At 41.1% G+C, this 22,474-nt stretch overlaps 1 protein-coding gene across 6 annotated transcripts in view; it reads right to left on the bottom strand.

Annotated features, from left to right (window-relative positions):
- RARB (retinoic acid receptor beta) overlaps positions 1-22,474 on the bottom strand; it is a 694,304-nt gene that overhangs the window by 99,626 nt on the left and 572,204 nt on the right. The window contains exon 1 of one of the 6 annotated variants that reach the window (XM_070492838.1): positions 15,058-15,080. The exons of the other annotated variants lie outside the window; for them this stretch is intronic. The gene's annotated coding sequence lies outside the window, so the exon portion shown is untranslated. Of the gene's footprint in view, positions 1-15,057; positions 15,081-22,474 lie in introns of those variants that run through there. 6 annotated transcript variants of the gene reach the window in all.

Raw genomic sequence — 22,474 nt, forward strand, 5'->3', positions numbered from 1 at the left:
AGGCAGAAAAATGACAGGCTGCCCATTTAATGGCATATTCGAGCTGTGCTGTCCAATATGATAGCCACTAATCACATGACTATTTAAGTCAAAATTAATTAAAATTAAATAGAAGTAAAAATTCAATTCCCCATTTGCACTAACCACATTTCAAACGTTCAATAGCCACATGTGGCCAGTGGCTACCACAATGGACAGCACACATACAGAATATTTTCATCATTCCAGAAAGTTCTACCGGGCAGCGTTGTGCTATAGTATTGACTGACAAGCTTACCTAAGAGTCATCTAACACTCTTGGGAAACGTAACTTTGAGTTACTATTTACTATTGATTGGACTCAGACTCTGCAAAAATTGTAGAAGACTGGTAAATTACAAATAATATTTGTCTAGTATAGGCGTGCAAAGGATTTCTGCCTGGTTGAAATATAACCCCAAAGATTATTGTTTTATTGCCTTGTAGGACATTAACTAGTTTTGTATCTAACTTTGCAATCTTATTTCAGCATTCTTTTTTCCTTTCACCACATGTATGTACGCATGTGTGTATGTATGTATCTAGCCAGCTACCCACCTACCTACCCACCCACCCACCCATCCATTCTACATACCTACCCATATATTTTTCTCATATCCTCCTTTGAAACAGCTTTGTTACCCTAGTGGTTCCCTCATTAATGAGTTAAATAAGTCTTCAACATGTGCTTACTGAATATTTGAATGAGTTATTGCTTTTTTTAACACTTTGAAAATTATATTTTGACAAAAGAGGCAATTTATCCTGATTTTTGCGAAACACTGGTAAAATAAAGCAGGCTTTAGGTTCCACAAGCACAGTATCCCGACCTTCTCTTTGTCCTCCCCGTTTCTATCACACAGCTTTACAGACAACGGATATTCTAGCGATGCTTGTTAAATACACAGATGAATGAATAGGGAGTGAAGGGTGTACCTGCTGTCTTTTCTCCCTTTTACTGCCCAACAAAAATCTCTATGTTGCTATGAATATTAAAAGCAAGGAGTTTTACATTATCAACTGAGATGTGACTTTTACCTACATTAGAAACAATTCTCTTGAATCTAAGAAACACACCACCAAATGTGTTGAACAGCAAATAAGACTCACCATCTGAGTTCAACTTTCCCTGTAGTACATTAACACTCCAGGAGCCAGAACTAAAAACATGCAACACGAAAGCACATTAGCAAAGGAAGCTCATGTAACACACATTGTTTAGGATATTTACGTGGGCACCCTAGGATTTTAATGTCTAAATAAACATATTTTTACTGGCATGATTCAACTGTAAACGCCTGGAAATCTGGTTTAAGGGTGCATCTCCTGTCACATCCCAGACATACACATCTTCTAAGAAAACACAGTTTATTTTTATACCTCTGGAGCTACAAATATGCTCAGAATCTAAAATAACAGGTTACTCTTAAGCCCTAACAGAATCTGTGCAGAGTGGTCACCTCAAAATACATCTCTTCCTGCAAAAAACACCTACAGGACACTTTTGGCTGCCAGATGTACAAACTCAATTTACAGAAACTTCATAGCTCTCTTGCCAAAAACCACGGACACGATGGAAGATACAGTCTTTCTCACATGTGTGAAGCAAGGGAGGTATGGACAGAGGTGACCTCCTTGATTTATTAAAAACCGAATATTCAGATCAGCAAATTCTTAGTGAGTGACTGTGGAGGAGAGAAAAACAATCTCATGATGCTCAAATGAAAGAAGAAACCAGAATGACAGAACTTTATATGTCACTAATTATCCAGTCAGTGTGGTTCAGTATCAACGACAGCAGAAACTAAATAGGACTTCTTAGTTTTCCAAATCAGATTTTCAGCTAGATTTCGGGAGAAGGTCTAAGTTTCAGTAAATCATTTCCACCATGGTAGAATACTTGCTGACTAAAATATATGCTGTGAGGTATTTTTATACATGGGTTGGGTAAACAGAAATGCTCTCTGAGGCCAAAGAGAGGTTTATATTGTACAAATCCTCTTTCTCCCCAGTAGATATAGAAAACTTGCTTCCTCATACACCACTGCTTTGAGGACCTAGCGTGCATATGCATGTATGTGTGTGTGGTGTGTGTGTGTGTGTCTGCGTGTCTGTGTGTGTGAGAGTCTTGCATCATAGGCCCATGCCACCCAAATTTTATTTACTTAATATTTTTATTTAGGTTGACTCTTCCTTTTATTTTTGACATTATTTAAAATGGAAACCTTTCATCTCTGGCTTAATTTGGAAAACTAGCACCACCTGTCAATATTAGAACACATTCACAAAATAAATAAAATGAAAGTCAAACAAAACAATAATCAGATGCTATTTCACTCTCACTGGATACTGGATCTGCTAAGGCTTGAAGCCCCAGGCCTCCTCACTCCTTGCTGAAAAGCGAGCTAAGCAAGCGTTGGAGACAGATCAACACTGATTTGAGACTTTCTCTTTGAGGAATTCAGAGAAAAATCAACAAGTTTCTCACTGTGTAATTTAATTGATTTAAAGCCATGAATCTGTCCCACTTAAAATTGGGAGCCTCACACTTTGGGAACAAAACTGTACCCCAAAACTGTCACATGCAAAAATGGGCTTTAGAAGTACTGAGTTCAAGTGTGACAGTTCCTGAAGCCAGTAGATGGATAGAGACGCATCTGGAGGAGGAAAGACTGAAAAGCTGAGCGTATAGAGGAAGGATTTAGTCCCGTTTGCAGGAGCAAACCCAAGAAGAGGAAGGAGGTAGGAGGCCGTAGAGGAAGAGCCCTGGAGGGGAAGTCAAGGTGCTGGGTGGCAGCATCTCATTATTACCAAATCACAAACCTAGGGGGCTGCGCTCTCTCAGCTCCTACGTGAAGGGCTGGGTGGCTTATTCCCAAGATCCTTTCCAGCTATAAATTTCCGGGATTCCAAGTGTGTCATCATCGCAGGGAGTGACAGGCTGGGATGGCTTCAGAGTGAGGATGAGGGAGCTTCAGTGGGGAAAGAAAATGGCCTAGGAGGAGGTGGTGTCTGAAGACTGAGGAAGGAGAGACCCTCTGCTTGTAATGGGCAATGACAGTAATTTCTTGGGACGCTCTTGGGGTGTAAAAGACACCAACAAGAGGGCTTTCAGATGGCATTTACATTTATCTTGGAACTGAGTCATCACCACCTCTGTGAGGGACCCCAGGCAGGTATCTGTGGCTGGATGGAAGCTGGGATGCTTCAATAACTGGCCCATGGGCTCATGGCTCATGGCTGTACGTTTCCTGGTCTGGTTTTCTGACACCAAATCTAGGGTTGCTGACACCATAATTTTACTCTTTCACTTTCCTGGAACATCTTTTTCTCAGCAAACCCAGAAAATTTCCATCAGGTCTTCAAGATGTATGTGACCTCATCAAGAAGCCGCCTTTGACTGACCCAAGCACACGTGAATGCTTCCTCTTCTAGGAAACCTGGGTATTTTGCTTTTCCTTCTATATTACACCAATTTAAGTATCATATTTAAAGTATTAAACAATAGCACTGTCCACTCAGAGGTCACATGGGTGACATGGGAATGCCAGCTTGTGGCCAGTGGTCAGAGGCTCAGGGATCTGAATGGGCATGATGGATTTCCAAATTAGGGTGTCACAGTACCACCACCAAGTGTGACATCTTCCTTGCTGGGATCCAGGCCTCTCTGACAAGGGAAAAGGATGGGCATGAGGGCCGGCTCGCCAGAACTAAAGAGGGCAGTTTGGTGGGCTTCAAGGTGGTCTTGAGGCAGTGCTTAACATGGTTTTCCTGGAATCAAGACAGGGGGCTTAGGGAGGGGGAGAGAAAGATTCAAGGCAATGATTACTCAACAGCTGGTAGGAGAGTTTTTCAGTATTCCAACACCTAATAAAACTGTATTGGTACATATCAGCTGAATATCCCCAGGGCTAGGACAGAACCTGGCTCATGGTAGATATTCAATAAATAAATGTTGATTGAATGAATGAATGAATGATGAAGTCCTCAGCTATAGCCAGAGCCAGAGTGATAGTCCTGGATGTTTTAGATCTTAATTCCATAAAATATTCTTCAATAATAAAGTCTTCCTTGAGGATGATATTATTCGTACTTAAGAAACTAAACAACCAGATTTCTCTAAAGTTAGACAATCCACTGATTTGAGCTATAATCAGGTTAGTCGATTAGGACTTCTGTTGGTTAATCATGACTTCTGTTGTTTGTGATAGTCAAAGCCAATAACACAATTAGCACTCTAATTGCCTAGATCGAGAAGATAGATCTGCATCACAAACCAAATCAAGCATTGTCTAACCATGGATTTTTCAACCTTTCTTACCTCATGTTCTTCTATTTTTGCTATCAAAGAACTGGGTTCTTTGGTTGGGGTCCAACCAAAAAGGAAACAAAGCCACTCATATGGCAGAGAAGGCCACACACATCTTAGAGCCGTTTGGTTCCTGTCTTAGCAATAATCATGGAATGCCCGTATCCTCCTCAGATTACTTCTGTTCCCCCTTCGGGGTATGAAGTACCATTGTTCTAACTAATCTTCTATTACCTATAGTGCAAAAACAATCCTAAATCAAAAGAAAAAATAACAGTCTCTTTTAAACCATTTTCCTATACCTAAATACCTAAAATTCATAATTCCCTTGGTAGACTAAATCCCAAATCTATAAAGGACATGGAGAACAGTAGCTCATTCCACTCCCTTCTTCAGATTTTGATATGAGAATAAATTGGGCCAATGTCCCTCCTTTAATACTCTCCAATCGTCGATGTAATTCTTGTAACTTTTTCCATACATGGATCTTGTTTTACCTTCTAGTTTTTAGAAGTTATCACACATCATATTCTCCACCCTCTTTCCCAAAGAGGATGATTTTTGTTAGTTGAGATACTGACCTAGTGATTAAGAATTAGGCTTTAGCCTAGGTACATGTGGCTTTGAACTCCATCTCTGACATTTACTATCTAACTATTGAGTGAGTTACGCTAAAGCTTCAGTTTTCTCATCTGTAAAATGGGGATAATAAAAGTATCTACTTCATGGGATTACCAAGTATAGCCAATTAGGAAATCATATGAAGTGTTAGCACAATGCCCAGCACATAGTGAGTGCCCAATGAATGGGAGCTATTGTTATTGACAAAACCTCTTTTTTTCCAAAGCTTTCTTCTGGACAATTTCCAATATACATTTTGTATTTAAAATAAAGATTCCCAAATAGGATACAACACTCTTCTGAATCTCTAAACAATGTAGGCTATTGTGGGTAGACAACCTCATGATTCCAAAGGCCATCTCTATATTCATTCATGTATTGATTCATTCATTCAATGCCAATTAACTAGAGTGGATGTGGCAGGCTCTCTTGGGACATAAAAAGATATACAAGGCATGGTTCCTTTCCTTTCTCAATCTATCAGGAATGATAAGTCAAATGAACACTATGTAGCAGATGCCACCAAACGGCGTGATGAGAACATTAATGGAAGCAGAAAGCAAAAACGTGCCCAGTATAGTGCCTGGTAGGTACAGTAGCCACTCATAAAATATTTATTGAGCAAAGGCCGCAGGAACTCAAAGGAGTTGGAAGGGAGTCAGCACTTGATCTTAAATCTAATGACGGGGTAGGATTTGAAATGGCAAGCTTTCCCCCAAGGAATGGCCAGTGGTCCAGGCTGGTAGAGATGGGAATGATGGGGGTGGACGCGGGGAGGGAGGGTTGTGAGAAAGAGAGAGAGAGAAAGACACCGTTGGAAAAGTGGGTTGATGTTCAGACTGCGGAAGATCTTGAAGGCCGTTCTAGACATTTACTGAGGAGGCACTCACTCTTGGGTCCAGGAGAGGCCTAGAGGGAGAATTATATTCTGCTAAGATTGTTCAGGAAGCTGTGAATCACTGACTTCATCATGTATTTATTTTACACATACTGAAGGAGATAGTGAGCTCTGAGTATCAACACAAATACCTAAAACCCTGAGCCTGCCCTCAGGTCTAGGCAGGAATGCAGCCCAAGAAGCCCCGATTTCTGAAATAGCAGTGCAGCCTGCTGACTCATATTTAACCACAAAGTTGCTTGTGAGAATTCACACTGTGGTGTTTTGAATGGAAGTTGCTTTTTAGCCGTAGAGCCTTTTACATCATGTTTAAGATGTGTGGGGTGCATCACGATGGTCTGAAGAAAAGCACTAAGTAAAAACTTTCTTTTTTTTTTAAAAAAGACCACTTGGCACCATATTAGTCATAAGAAGCACCAGATCAGGAGAAATTCACCCAAAAAGTAGTGTGAGAAGCGCATCTGTTTGCACTGGGCTTTTGCAGAGTTAACTTCCATCCCTTGCAAAGTTCAAAAGGGTAATTTCTTCTTCCACAGTAAAGAGAAAGTGAGGTGTGTTACTTAAGTCATTTTTCCTCTGTCATTAGAAGGAAAAGATTTCAACTCCATCTCAATCTAAAAGGAACCAGGTAGTCACTCACCCCAGCCACCAAGGCTGCGGCATGGCGGAGAGCAGCCCCGGGCCAGCCGAGAGCTGCAATTCCCACTTCCAGTCAGAAGCAACGACACTGCCAGTGGGAGATGAGTGTGGAATAACTCCATCCCAACTACTTTGGGAAACATGGTTTTCAGACCAGGAAACGCGTTGCCTTAAACAAATAAGAAACAGCCTCCAGAGTGAGTGGAAGTCTATGCGTGACAATGTCTGAAAAGTTATTAATAGCAAGATCTGGGGGGAGAAAGAGAAAAGTGAAGACCTTTTCACCCCACTGAAAGACAATGGGTGAGAGGGAGGGAGAAAGTAGAAAAACAGCCTACTATTTTGATGACAAACAGAGAGTTTCCTCCTAAGCAGGGAGCATGGGTATGAACGTAAGGCAAAGAGCATTGAAGAAGTTAGGGAGGGAGCCACACTCCTGGGCCATGAAAAGGAAAATAGCATGAGATTCATACTCCAAGTGAGAAAGTTCAGCTGTCCCAAGGGGTAGAGCCTTAGAGTTATTTAAAAAAAAAAAAATCCCCGCCAGAACAAGGTCCCAGCGTTGCGCATTTAGTAAAGATGAGTAAATAACAACAGTGAATATAGGAGTGCTCTGATGTTTAAAAGCCATGGCTTCTGGAAGGTCCATTATTCCACAGCACCTCTTGCCTGCTAAGAGGGACCTGACCATGAATTTTAGGCCTTGCTGTCTCCTTTCAACTCCCCAGACCAGAAGCTTCTTTGGCACATCCACTCTTGTCTAGGTTAGAAAGGCAAGCCTATATTTTGAGAGATGCCTAGAAACATGGTTCTAAAGAAGGCAATGACTACAGATTTAGCAAAAACACTGTCTCTGTGAGAACTAATCTTTCTGGAAGAGTGTGATTATGGCATTTTCCTGGATTTTGTCAGGTGAACCCCTGAGAGCTCAACCTCTGTTGGACCCAGAGGCCAATGTTCTCAATCCTTTTAATCCCCAATTAATTAAAACTCCCTGGGAATACAAATGAAACGGCAGCCCATGTTCTTAACTGAGAACCTGAACTCACAACATCAGAGATCAAGGTCTGAACTTCCAAAGTTTTTGATGTCCTAGAAAGGGCAGCAAGCCAATGCATTCCGTTCACAACATTCTTTATTTTAGAGGAAGATGATCTAGGAAGCAATGCTATTAGGTAATACAAACTGAAAACCAACAGCAAGAAAACCAATAGTAAGAAGAGAGTCATCAGTTGGAGAAAACTTTTTTTTTTTTAAGATTTTATTTTTTTTCCCCCCAAAGCCCCCCAGTACATAGTTGTATATTCTTCGTTGTGGGTCCTTCTAGTTGTGGCATGTGGGACGCCGCCTCAGCATGGCCTGACGAGCAGTGCCATGTCCGCGCCCAGGATTCGAACTAACGAAACACTGGGCCGCCTGCAGCGGAGCGCGCGAACCCAACCACTTGGCCACGGGGCCAGCCCCAAGAAAATGTTTTTTAATTTAGGTGAAAAATGTCTTTTTACATTTCCAAAACATGACCTTGGACAAAATTAAAATTTTTTAAAGTGATCAGCTATCATATAGGTCTGATTGATTACTATAACCCCATCCTAATTGGCAGGCAGCTAATCCACCAACTTTTGTGGCCAATAATCTCAAAACAAAATTTTGGGGTAGAAAGTTTCATAAGGCAAGTAAACAACTAGTTAAACTGACTGTTTTCAAAAAGTGAAGGGATCTGTTACCAGAAGGGTCAGCTTCACCAGTGTGGGACCTGTGCCACCACACAGGGCCCTGTTCTCAGAAGGGCCTCATGCTTGGTTTACTGCTCCCTGTCACTGTCTTGAAGTTCTGAAACTTTTGAACAAGAGGCATGCATTTTCATTTTGCATTGGCTCCTACAAATTAAGTAGCCAGTCTTGGCTCCAGAATACCATCTATAGCAAAGGTTTCCAACCTGTTTCCTTGGTGAGGATGTGGAAGTCTTGGGTAGTCTCTCTTCTTGGGTTGACCTGAAGGCTAGTTTTGAGATTGTAGATCAGACAGAATTAAACAAGTCCACCACAATCACGCTAATCCCCCAGGACTCCCCTGGGATGCTTCTGAGCAATTCCATGACCCCAACAAGTGCCGCAAAGGAAAACCATTCAGGAGCCATTTTATGTTCTACTACTGGGCTGTATTTCTCATATGGATAAGGGACTTTAAAGGGGACTAGGAGGAACAGGAGGAATACAAAGAATTTTTTCAGAACTGGATAATATTTTCTCCCAAATAGCGTAAATATTTAGGTGCAATCTCAGGAGGGTGCCCAGAAGCTCATTCATCAGCCTCCTAGCTATCTCTAACCCCTATTTGGGAGCCACGGAAATAAAGAGCGAATCAGAAAGAAGGTGAAGAATATGAGATCAGGCAGTTAATCTGTTATCCAAAGAATTTCTGTGTAGCAGGTTAAATATTATAAATACAGTATCTTAGGACCACTTCCCCTCTTCTCAAGAATTTGAGTTGAGATATAGTAGAGAGAAAAACTTAAGGCAGGAAAAACTCTAAAATGGACGATTTCACTGGGCTCCACATAGCTTTCTTGAAATCTGGTCTTGAGAGTTTAAACCAACTAAAGACATCTGTTTTCTAGATTACTCGGGTCAGTTACTTCGTGCCCTTCCACACTGAAAACCATAGTTACCAATTTATTATCAGGATTACTCTAAATATAACAGGGCAAGAAGCCAATGCATTTTAAGTTTTTTAATTCTCAATTATTTTACTTAGAAAATGCACCGAAATAGCTCCTAAGTTCCAGCCCAGAAATTAGCAGACTCCAGCTGCTTTGCACATTAATTACTAAATCTCATCTGGACCCAAATTAAAGACCCTCATCTGTACTGAAGAGGGGGAAAAAAAGGTAAGCAGAAGGAGACAAAGCCAAAACATGCTCAAATGCACTCAAACGCTGCAAAGGAGCATGAATTTTGAAATCTCTTTTAAAAGTCTGGTATGTAACATTTCACCAACCACAAAGCCAGGACTTAGCTTTGTCATAACACACTGGTTGATGACAATGTACATCACCATAGCAACTCTGCATATCACATAATTCAAAGGCCTTTCACAGACACCAATAATTATGGTGTACTTCTATTGTTTTATGATGTTAAGAAGGACCTAAATTAGAAAAGAAAAAATGCTTATCCACAATTTGTTGTACTTTTTCCAAGTTCATTTAATTTTCAGGGTCATTCTGGGAAGTTCTCATGGGATTTTTTCTCACTTATTTTGTATGTGGTTACATCCTGAATCTGAAGTGCAGAGGAAGAAATCAGAGGACGTAAGAGGAGGAGAAGAGAAGCCAGTCAGGCACTCGCATTTAAGTCTTCAAGAGTCAGACAACTGTGAAACAATGGGCATTTACTGGATGTAGCCTTCTGCTTCTCCTCACCAAAAACACTGCTCTGACAGCACAAAAATCTCACGAACAGTTTATTGAGAAAATATTGCATAAGCTCCAGCTTTCAAAATGGATTCTGTCCTTGTATGGAAAAGCCATATGACTCCAGGCTAAGACCTGATACAGAGTGTTATCCCAGATCCACAACCTCTAAGCACTGAGAGCATCAACAAAATGGTTTAGAGCCCACCCACCCCTCAAAGTTGCACGTGCCTATTGTCCAGTCACACTTATCGAGGCCCCTCAAACCCAGAGTGTTCCCTGTCCTCTGTGCCTTTACACATGCGGTTCCCTGTGACTCAGTAGTCCTTTCCTTGCCTTGTCCTTTGGATCACACCTGCTCATGCTCCAAGAATATAGCCCCCCAGAGGGGTCAGGCATCTGTGAATACCATACTACCATACCAGCATACCCTGTGGTAACATTCATTCTACAACATTGCAATGACTGATCTTTGTGTCTCCTTCCTCTTGAAAACAAGAGTCCTTTGCAGGCAAGGACGTATCTTAATCATCTTTGTGATGGCGCATGTGTAAATTTTATAATTAAAAAGTAAATATGCTGTTGTTTTGATTTTTAAATAACACATGGAGATTCTATGTAGAAGGAAAGGGAGGAAACGGAAGATCAGCAACAAAACCTAAATTCAATAAACATGATTACCACCGAAATTCTTTAACCATAAGGAAAAGGAAAAAGGAAGTTCCATTTTCAACAGTAAAACTCCAATATCATAAATTTAGACAGCAATATTAACTTCATGATTTATTCCAATCTCCCTTCTTTCTTATTCCAAATTAGCAAAAAATAGGCTCAAATTTCACCCATAGCTCCTCTTTCTTGATCTTTAAAATTAAAGTTGCTATATTATGTCAGCACAGTGCCAAGATTTGAAATTAAATAGGTCCCTGAGGCAAAAGGTAAAGTTCTTTTAAATAACATGAACTTGACTGCAATTAGCACATGATAGCTTCCACTAAGCGCCAGGCTATATAAAAATACACTCCTGGAGCTACTGTTGTTCTGAGGACCTAAACTTTTATACTTTCTGTACCTATTCTGTACAAAAAAATTTGGCAGGATACACACAATTTTTTGAGTGTTACTTCTCTGTTTTTCTACTTCCTACCTGACTTTAGTTGATAGAAAGAATAGCAGCCTTCGACTACACTGGAGAGAAGGGGGAAATAGTCCCAGTAATAAAAGAGCTACCTGCCAATTAGTTTGATTGTCCTCCAGTTTTCAATTAAAGGCAGCCTAATGGATGTAGGGGGACCTGTTTTATTTTCCCTGACAGAGCCCTTATTTTTAAACTCTTAGCTTCATTTTCCAAAATTGCTGGCTTTAGACAGAAGAAACATATATCTTGAGTGAAAAGCTATGTGCTCTCCTTCTATTTCCTGTATCAAAATTACATTTTTCTCCTCGGTGGCTCTTTCCCATTTGGCTTCACAAACGTCTGCTGCCCAGGACGGGCTTGTAGTGGACGGTGGTCCCTGATGTTATACTCTGTTCTACAAGATGGGGTGTCATCCGGCCCCCTGGCCCAGTAAGGCTCACCTGGGAGCTTTGAGGGTGTTTCACCCTATTTTTGCTCTCTTCAGATGATCATTCTATGAAATGTCATTTACCCTTCTAATTTTCTCCAGAAGGACAAAGAAGATAACTTAGGAGGGTCTGTTTATTTTGAACTCATCTAAAAGAACTTCAGTCTCTCTTAAGCATCTGCCTGTGTATGGAATTTGGGAATTATTTTCCTTAGATCAAACAGGACTGAAAATTTCCTTGGACATGGTTGGTCTCCTACCATGGAACACACACGTTTTCAGGACTGATGCTTTTATCCAGCGTTTTCTCAAATGAGTAATTAGGAGATGTTCAGGGGCAGGTGTAGGAAAAAGAGCTGGGCCCCCACAAATCACAATCAAGCTACATTTAACCACCAAAGGACTGAGCAACTTTTTGTAAACAGTTTAGCAGTTCTGTTTCTGTGGGACAGCACTGTCCCTAGACTTCAGGGATTTGTGGGGGCAATTCCCTTTACCGCCAACATGAGCTCCAGCAGCTGGATAAATCCTTCAGGACTGGACCAACCACCCCCTCAGGGCTGGAAAGGAAGCCGTGAATCACATGATCCTGGTAATCTGAGATTTAACATGTCTATGAGGGGAAGACATAATGCATCACATATTAATTCCCTATTTGTTTTTAATATCACCTAAAGTTTATGTGGTTCAGACCAAAGAGGGCTGCAAGAGACACATGAGGACTGAGCATTACACCTTAGCGACCATTAGAACAGACCTCATGAAAACACCAGGCAGTGACACAAAAGTAATGCTTTAATCCCGCCAAGAAACGGCAAGGGCTTGAGGAGCCCCTTAGAAGGAGATTCTGAATTAATTTGTAATTTCAGCTTTCCAAACGGCTTTTATGAGCTTGCTTATCCAAAGCATTTCAGAGCATCATTTCTTTTAATTTTTAATTTTTATCTACACTGTGCTCCAAAAGTATACTGATCTGAATCATTGCCCCTCATCTTGTTATCTTAATGGGGGAAGGATAGAGTGTCACGCTGGCCACTCTGCATTAGGTGTCCTCATTTACAGATTGAAAAAAAAAGTGCCGGACATAAATTATTTAAAATCTATTGTATCAGCGTGTGTTCTGTAAGCATTCACTACCGGCAAAGCAGACAGATTATTTTTCACTTTTAATTGTGTGGATACCTTATCTGCTTTGTTGAAAGTGGAGAGTGGTATGCGAAACCTCCTCACACGCTGAGGAACAGAGAAGCTATGGGGTCTATTATTTAAAGCCAAAGTAACTCATTTAGTGGACGTACCTTTAACACACCGCTAAGGAAGGGAACACCCGGAGTTGCTATTTATGTTTGTAATGTGTGTCTATTACTGTGTCAAACATGAATGAGGGTAGGACAGAGCCAGGTTTCTTAAAGAAACCCTTAGCCAAGGGCATCGGCGACAGCAGACACTTCACATCCCCCTCCAGGCACAAAGGCAGCCACTGCATGGAAGTGAGAAGGGGGCTCGTCCAGCCTTCCTTCTCCTCTGCCCTCGAAAGCTCGGGTGTGTTGCAAAGCAACATAAGTCAGATGAGCTCATCTCTAGGTATGCTTGAAGACCTTGTCATAATCAAAAGAAAAGATTTAGGGCAATAAAGGTATATTTAGGTAATAAAATTACTAATCTGTGATTGGAATCTGATTGAAATAAAATTATACATAGGATACAGGGATTCATTACTGGAAATTCACAATGAGCCCTAATCACTCTCCTCCCTTTTGACCCCCAAGATCATCATCAAGAAACGCCCACAGGTACTGGATATGTCAGTATGCTGCCCAACATATCTCCCCATTATCGGAACTTAAAATATCCCTTTCAAACACAGCAACTCAGGAATTCCTTTGGCCGAATTGAGACATGAGTGGTAGAGTACTGTTCTGATGGTAGAATTGTTCTGATATAGTTTATCAAGTTGAAGACTGGTCATAAAACTCTTTAGCTTTTGTATCCTCAGCACCAAATCCAGCACCTTACTTGGCTTTCAGTAAATATTTGCTCATATGGATGGGTGGAGGGTTGCATGGGGAATGACTCAGTTCGTCATACATCCTCTGCCAGGGCAGTGGGAGAGCTGAAGATAAAAAGCACCAAGTGTAAGTCCAAGAGGCTGTGGGCTAGTTATACTCTGCCTTTCGCTGGTTTTGGGACCCCAGGCAAACTGCTGAACTACTCCTGCAGTTTCATTTCACACTTTTGAGATCATCTCTATGTGCCTTCTAGCACTGATGTTTGAGATTTCCATGCGATTGAACAGGAAACCCAGATTCCCGCCTCCCCAGTAAGAGCCTCAGGTCTGCACCTTCTGTGGGACGTGCCTGGTTTGGTAAGATGCAAAGAGACGAAGAGAGCCAAAAGTCTCCCAAATATGGGTCCTCTTCACACTGAGTCAAAATCCAGCAAATAGACAACTCCCACAAAACAACTTTGTGTCAATACCAAGACACAAAAATGAACTGCATTACATGTGATATTTCTGAGTTTCATTTCCACACTGTGAAATATAATTTGTGGCCACCTACTTCAGTGACAGCCCGAAGTTAGCCAGCACACTATTCTTATTCTCCAAACCCCACCAGCCCAATCCAATGTGAGCTTCGAATTGAACTCCTGACCTTTCCTGCAATTATCCCCGGAATCTAGAGAGCTCCGTCATCACCTCAAGTCAGTGTGAGAGAGGAGCAGCAGCCAGGAATGTTCTGCCTCTGTTCCCGAAGGGAACCAGAGCAAGGGAGAGGCTCCTGCCTTCCTTTCCATCTGGTTTCTCCAATAAAAGGGAAAAAAATAAATGGAAATGAAAAGTATACAATTAAAAAAAATTACATTTAACTTCCTTTTGCTAATGTCTGTAAGATGATTTTTGGCCTGGCAGGAGATTCCAGATGGGCCGTATAATGAATATAATTTAATACGAAAAACTGGAGTTCAAAGAAACACATTTTTCCAAGTCAGAAGGTAGTGGGTTGTCTCACACTGTTTAATGCAAAACACTGGGACAAGTCATTGCATTTCTTTTCTTATTGCACATTGGCCTTTAAACCTAATATCAGTGCGGCCAGACCCGAAGCCATCAAAACCAGAAGCTGTCACTCCCTGAGATGGGGCTGGCACCCGTGCAAGCTCACCCAAAGGGGCAGAGACCACTAACCACGCAGTGTGCTTTCCTCTGGGGTCTCAGGATTTATACCACCAATTAAGGCCATAATGAGTGCCCCAAGTTGACCTCCTAGGAGCAAGAATTAATTAAGCACAGTATTTCTTAGTAAAGAATGACATTTTTCTAAACGAGTTATAGAAGGTAGCCATATTTCCTGATATTACTGTGCTTCCATGTACGACCCTTAATTGTTAACACAAATAGAACAATCCAGGCTTAGTTTATGTTTTTAATTTGACAATAAAAGAATATCTTTACTTTTATCCTTATTTGGGGGGCAAAGAGAATATTTTGAGCATATTGCATGTGTAAAGCACAAAATTATTTACATTAGTAATATAATATCACTTCTTTTAATGATCAACGTAACTGTAAAAGAAAGAAGCTAGGACTTACACTTAATCTCCTTCCCAGCTTTCGAAAATGAAGAGTTGTGCTTTGAACCTATTTGTTCCCCAACGTTCTTACGGTTCCATAAATTTTGCAATTGAGTTAATAATTAAAAAAAAGGTTAAGGCTTCCTTTTGTAAATTACACGTTGGGGTGTCTAACCCAGGGGTTGGCAGACTCCTTCTGTAAAGGGCCCGATGTAAAGTTTTTAGGCTGTGGACCATACAGGTTCTCCTGCAAATTCTCAACTCTGCCGTGCTAGGGTGACAGCAGCCACCGACAATTCATAAATGAACCGGCATGGCTGTGTTCTGAAAAAACTTTACTCAAAAACACTGAATTGAATTTCATATTAATTTTCATGTGTCATAAAATATTCTATCTTTTGAATATTTTTTCAAGCTTTAAAAACGTGCAAAACAATCCTTAGCTTTCAGATGTACAAAAACAGGTGGCAGACCAGATTTAGCCTGTGGGCCGTAGTTTGGCAACCTCTGGTCTAAAACATGTGTATATTTTTAAGTAATCAGTGAGGTTTGAGAAAACATGATCTCTGACTCTCTCTGTCTCTCGCACACACAGACACACACACAGACAGTCACACACAAATATACCCTAATTATCAACATCGTGATCTCTGAACCCGTCGATGCAGTACAGAAAAAATGTGGCTTCAAGTATGTGCCTTTAGTGCTATGAACCAGAACACGAAGAAAATCTCAGCCTTGAAGAAACATGACGAGGATGGCAGGAAAAAAGGACCTCCTTCCTCCCGCCCTCTCTCGTGAAGAAAATTTCCACTCTAAATTAGAAATCATGTCCTCTCTCCTTTAAGGAGTCCACATAGCCAGCATGGATCTGGAAATCCCTGCAACCTACTTGCCATTAATGTATTTAACTCTTAAGGGCAGGGGTTTTTAATTTAGCTCATCCATCACTAACAGAACATTTTGGTAGAAAATATTAGGATTTCCAAATAACTTTATAGCTCTGTAAATTGCTGACATACCATCTGCAATTGAATTAACATTTATAACCAAACTGAAATAATAAATAAAGCAAATTACGCTGCAAATATTCGCGAGTGCCCAATATGCACTTGAGAACGATAATTAGCATTTTATAATCACGCTTCACTTTCTTTATCCAACTCCCTGTCACATTAATGATAAAATATTTTAAACCGTGCTCTATCAGCAAACGGCAGTACAATCTCTAGATTAGCCATTAACTAATACAGAGAATGAAAACAGTTTGTGCTGCTGACATTACGCATCCAGAGAAGTTTTACTCGTAATCACAGCCTCCAGTCTCTCTGGCTCTTATCTCTGGTTTTTTTTTTTTTGCCATGCTTCCAAAACAAAGCCCAGAAAGGACAATGCTTCATTTGCACCATCCGAACTTCAAGTTCCATGAGAGCTAAATGCACACATTCTTTCACCAGTTGAAAAAAAAGAAATATGATTTAAAAATTTATTATGCTCCTCTGATCTAGAAAACTGAAAGGGGTCTAGAGGTCAAGAAGCTTAAGTCACTCAAATGGAATAACTCTACTCCTCAAATAATTCTTCGCGAAGTTCTCTCTCATTATGATCTGACATCCTCGACTGTGGTATGTGCAGTTTTTTTTTTTCCTAGCTCCAAATAAAGATTAACTTGATTAAATAAATCGGTAAAGAGCAAATATATATATATATTTTTTCAACTAGACTTTCTACCAATTAGCAAAATTTCCCCAAAGTTTCCCATTATCTTCCTCCAAAAGCACTTCTTTAAAACAATTGTATCCAGATGCTTTCTCGCTTCTTTTCTGCCTTGAGCTCCTCCCCCATTTGCACTTGACATTTCAGCCTTTTCTCACTGGGTTGCTTGACTCCCTGTGTAATTCTCACATCTCTTTGAGCCAGTGCTGTTCTGTCTAATACAGTAGCCACGAGCCATATGTGACTACTGGCACTTGAAATGGGGTTGATCCAAACTGAGATGTGTTGTAAAAGTGACTTCAAAGTTTGAACACTAAGTATCAAAAATAATGTTAAGTCTCTCAATAGTTATATAGCAATTAATTGTTGAAATGATAATATTTTGATTGTTGAGTTAGATAAGATACTACTGAAACTTCACTCTTTTCTTTTTACTTTTCAAAAAAATGTGCCTACTAGAAAAATTTAAATTACATATCTAACTTGCATTTGTGGCTAGTATCCTACTTTTATAGGACAGTGCTGGTCTAATGGGTCCTAAATGCAATGATGCCTGAAACTTTTGGTTGAGTACATACTCTGCTATTGACCAAAATGAGAGGTAAAGGGCCGCCCAATGGCCGAGTGGTTAAGTTCGCGTGCTCTGCTTTGGCAGCCCAGGGTTTTGCCAGTTCGGATCCTGGGCGTGGACCTAGCACTCTTCATCAAGCCAAGCTGAGGCAGCATCCCACATAGCACAACCAGAAGGACCTACAACTAGAATACACAACTATGCACTGGGGGGCTTTGGAGAGAAAAAGAAGAAAGAAAAAGAAGATTGGCAACAGATGTTAGCTCAGGGCCAATCTATTAAAAAAAAGTCAAATCAAGTAAAGCTTTGACCAGACAAATCCTGCATGAGTCCCATCAGGCAACAAAATTCTAGACATTTCAAAGAGCAGTGAGCCTTGTCTCACGCTGAGTATAATCATATTTTTATTGAGATAAAGGTCTGATGAGCCAGACATTCACTTGGAGATAGAGGAAGGGTAGAAATGATTCTATGGGCTGCGGTGTACTCAGTCTCCCCACCCATCCAGGTCCTACAGGAAAAATGAGGGGTTTGAAGCCTTACCATAGAGGCAGTCTACATATTGTGAATCTGGGTCCCGCTGCTGGATGGCCTGGGTTCAAGTCCCACCTCTTCCTGTTCTTAACTGTGTGATCTTGGACAAGTCACATAACTTCTCTGTGCCTTATGACCTTATCTTTAAAATGGGGATTGTAGAGGCTGGCCCCGTGGCCGAGTGGTTAAGTTCACATGCTCTGCTTCAGCGGCCCAGGGTTTTACTGGTTTAAATCCTGGGCACGGACCTAGCACTGCTCATCAGGCCATGCTGAGGCAGCGTCCCATGCACCACACCTGGAAGGATCCACAACTGAAAAATATATACAACTATGTACTGGGGGGCTTTGAGGCGAAGAAGGAAAAATAAAATCTTAAAAAAATAATAAAAATATAAAAATAATAAAATGGCGATATTAATAGTTTCCATCTCATGGGGTTGTTATGAAGATTAAATAAACTAATACATGTTAAGTCTAAAATAGCATAAATGCTCAAAAAATATTAGCTCTTATCGTTACTACTAGTTTAGCTTTAAAGATAGACAGTAGCTATCACAATGCAAATGGAAGTGGCAAAAGATGCAAACGACCGGGAAACAAAAAGTAAGACAAGACCAGGAAAGAGTGCAAGCTGGATGCAGGTGAAGAAAAGAGGAAGAAAGTCTGGGGAAGTACCAGTGGTACAGTAAGATGGGGATACAAAGAACTGTCGCCCTCAGGGCATCTTTCACACGAGTCATGCCTATCACCAGCCAATAGGCTTCTTCAGCGACCACAACTCACAGGCCGCACATCCCAACCGAGGGAACCGTCTGTTAATTTTAACATTTCATGGACTTCCATTTCAGGTTATAAAAGGAAAGTACATGATGTGGATTTCTAGACTAGTTTTTCTTTCATTCTGCTAAAGTTTTTCATAATATTATTTATTTATTTACTTATTTTGGTGAGGAAGATTAGCCCTGAGCTAACATCTGTGCCAGTCTTCTATTTTGTATGTGGGACGCTGCTACAACATGGCTTGACGAGCGTTGTGTAGGTCCGTGGCCAGGATCCGAACCCACGAACCCCGGGCCACCAAAGTAGAGCAGGTGAACTTAACCACTGTGTCACCAGGCCGGCCTCTTTATAATATTTTTAATTGTAGAGAAGATAATCAACAAATTTAGTTCTTTTACTTCCATCCACCACATCTTAGTATCTAGAGCATAACTGGCAAACTGCTAATCTGCAAGCTGAATTGAGCCAAGAGACATGTTTATTTTGGCTCAGTGGTGGCCGGCACAGTATTTTAAAAAGTTTTAAATTCGTTGCCAGCATCTAAAAAGCAGGAGATTTCAATTACAAAGGAGATTGACTTGATGTTTCTAATATTTTCTTGATTAATCATTGGATGGTCTGAGTGTTTTTTAGTAGTGAAATGTCTGGAGAACCAGAAAAGACCTTGAAAAAGCCGGCGTCCTCAAGTAATAGAGAGACACTTGAAATATTGGAAAACCTAGCAATGCTAGTCCCACATTCCCATAGGGCAGTGACTCTCAAAATGTGGTCCCTGGACCAGCACCCTGCATTACCTATGAGCTTGTTAGAAATGCAAATTCTCAGGCTCTACTCCAGAGCCCCTGAATCTGAAACTCTGGGAGTGAGGCCCAGCAGTCTAAGGTTAAACAGCCATCCTGGTGAGTCTGATCCGTGCTAAAGCTTGAACTCCATTGATACAGGGTAGCCACCAATGAGAAGATAGCTGCTGTCTTTGTCATACTCCCCACCACTCTCTACTGTCTCAAATTGGTCTGCATCATATACTTACCTCTCGGCCCTCCTGATAAGGCACCCAAATTCTCAACTCCAATAGCAAAACTAACTCCAATAAGAAAAAGTAAATACAACTTCTTAATGGAGCTAATTGTTGCAGAAAATGATCAGGTATCCTTTTCCCCTAAACTCAGTTAAATGGATTGGAATACGAGGCGACTTTTACTTTCTTCACAGAGCTGTGGTGAGGATTAACTCAGTTAAAATATGTGTCCTGCACATAGTATGTACTAGATAAGTGTTTTTCTCACTAAAGAGACATTGGGTATTCTCTACAGTGTTTATAACACTCAGATGTTATTATCCTCAGTCCACAAAAGATGAAACTAGGTTTCAGTGGTTTGTCCAAGGAAGTGGTGGCGCCAGGATTCGAACCCAGGCCACCAGATTCCCAGTCCAGTGGAAATCACTAGCTCAGGCTGAGGGGATGCAAACCATTAATAGGAAAAGCAGGAACTATACCACGGCAATATTCCATCCGGCCAAGACAGAGCCTGCTATGAAGTATACAAATCTCTCTTTTCCCAAGGAATACAACCAACCTTTTGTTACTCAGGGATAATGGTCAGTTTGTGGGTCATTCAAGTTCTTTTCCAGGTTCCTGGTCACTGCATTGCTGGTAACACATGAAAGGGGGAAGGGAGAGGAAGTCAAATAAGTCTATTTCACTTCCATGTGGCTGTTATCCAAAATATTCAGTAGGAGAGGGGTTGAAACATACAGTGGGATTGACACCACCTGTGGATTCTGTGATCAGTGATATCCAGCCTCCTTGACAAGAGATAGCAGAGGTGTGGGAGGTGGTAAGCTGATGAAATGTGTGAGCCAAGGAAGAGATGTCAAGGAAGACTTCCAAGATCTTACAATTCTGCCTAACAAGGAACAATCAAAACCACCACCAAAAACACTTCTGTCATTCTACAAATCTCCTTAAAATTCGTGAAATCTCCTTAAAATTCGTGAAATAAGTAAATAATTCATTGCATGAACTTATTTACTCATATGGACTCGAATAAATCAGCACATTTCCCTTGGTTTTGTGCTAAAATCTTAAATAGGAACAAATTAAAAAATAGCTTTTGGGGTTTTACCTAATTCGAAATATAACAAAGAAAAATAAAATTTATAGTCAGAAGGGCATGGATTATATAACACTATGCACACCAAGGTTGAGATTTTTAAAAGGAGCCATTTAAAATATAGTAAAACACTGCTCATCTCATAATATGGCACACCATACTAAAAACCAATGAATGCCCATGATAGAGTCACTGAGTAATTTTTAAGTAAATACCCCTGCATATTTTCTCACTGCCCTTCCCTTGACATGCTGTACTTTACAAAAATTCATGTCCAAGTTCAAAGAGAGGAAAAAAAAAGAAGAAAGACAGACAGCATTTTTTAAACAGGCCAGTCCTGGAAATATGTACAGAATTTATGCATGTTTCAAGTGCTCTTTCTCCTTTGCCAGAGGGTGTAATTAAAGGCCCATAGACAACTTCCAAACTGAGGCCAAAGAGAATTTTGGTGGAAGTCAATGGGAGTTCAGCACCCTGACCATGCACAGGAATAGCTTGCCCAAAAAGGAATAAATAACTATCTTGGCAGGGACATCAGGGAAACACAACGATGAGAGCATCTCACATCAGAACCCACATTTCATAAAAGTAAAAATCCACTCAGTGGCCTAGAATCAATAAGATAATAACTGTATGATCTGACACAAGCCAGGGGAAGACACGGGGCCTGAACCTGAGGCCCCTGCCTGGGACATCAGCTGGCAGTTTGTTTCTCTGAAGCTGGCAGAGCTGGATCTCACTTTGGCCTGCTGGTTTACCTGCTTCCTCTGTTTCCATAGATACTATACATACCCTAAGTATATTTCAGTTTACTTAGTTACAGTAAAGCCAGATGCCACTCACAGCAGCATAAAAGTGGTGGTAGCCCAATGCCCACCCATTGTTTAACTGGGTGAGTGCACACCCTAAAGCAGGGCAAGATCAGTGGTAGGAACCCATGGTTCCCTGAGTCCCTCTCGGTTCTCACCTGCTTTTCAAAGTGAGCCACAGTCTTCCCAATGCATAAAAATGCATCCTTTTCCTTTAACAGGCTCCTAAGAACAAGCCACCTACTTTTTCTGGCACTAACTGAAGAGCCTCTGGTGCAAAACAAAACCCAGTTTGCAGCAGACTGGATTTTTCAAACATGGCCACAATGATATTGCCCATCCCAGGTGCTCTTCTAAAGTGACCTTGGCTCTAGCCCAGTGAGAGAAGGGTCTGTATCTCCTCTCCTTGAATCTAGGTGAATTTGTGACAGCTTTAACTAATAGAATTTGACAGAAGGGACACTATGGGACTTCCAAGGCTAGGAAACAAAAGGCCATGTGGCTTCCACCTTGTCTTCTGCCACTCAAGCTTTTGGGCCTCTGAGCCACCACATAATAAATCTGATGACTCTGAAACTGACATTTTGTGAGGAAGCCCAAGCCACATCAAGAAGCTACAAGCAGGAGCTCTCATCAACAGGCAGCATCAACTACCAGATAAGCGAAGACATAAGAGAAGACGTCTCCAAATGACCATACCTCCCAGACATCCAGATACTGCCAGATGCTGAGTCTTCTCAGCTGAGGCATGGAGCATGCCAGACAGCAGGGAGCACGCCAGACAGCAGGGAGCACAGGCAAGCCAACCCCACTGTCCACTGTCTAAATTCTTGACCCACAGCATCTGTTAGTCAAAAGAAGTTGTTTTATGCCTCTAAGGTTATCATGGTTGGTTATGTAGTAAAGGTAA

Source organism: Equus asinus, chromosome 21 (genome assembly GCF_041296235.1).
Source record: "Equus asinus isolate D_3611 breed Donkey chromosome 21, EquAss-T2T_v2, whole genome shotgun sequence".
Taxonomy (NCBI): domain Eukaryota; kingdom Metazoa; phylum Chordata; class Mammalia; order Perissodactyla; family Equidae; genus Equus; species Equus asinus.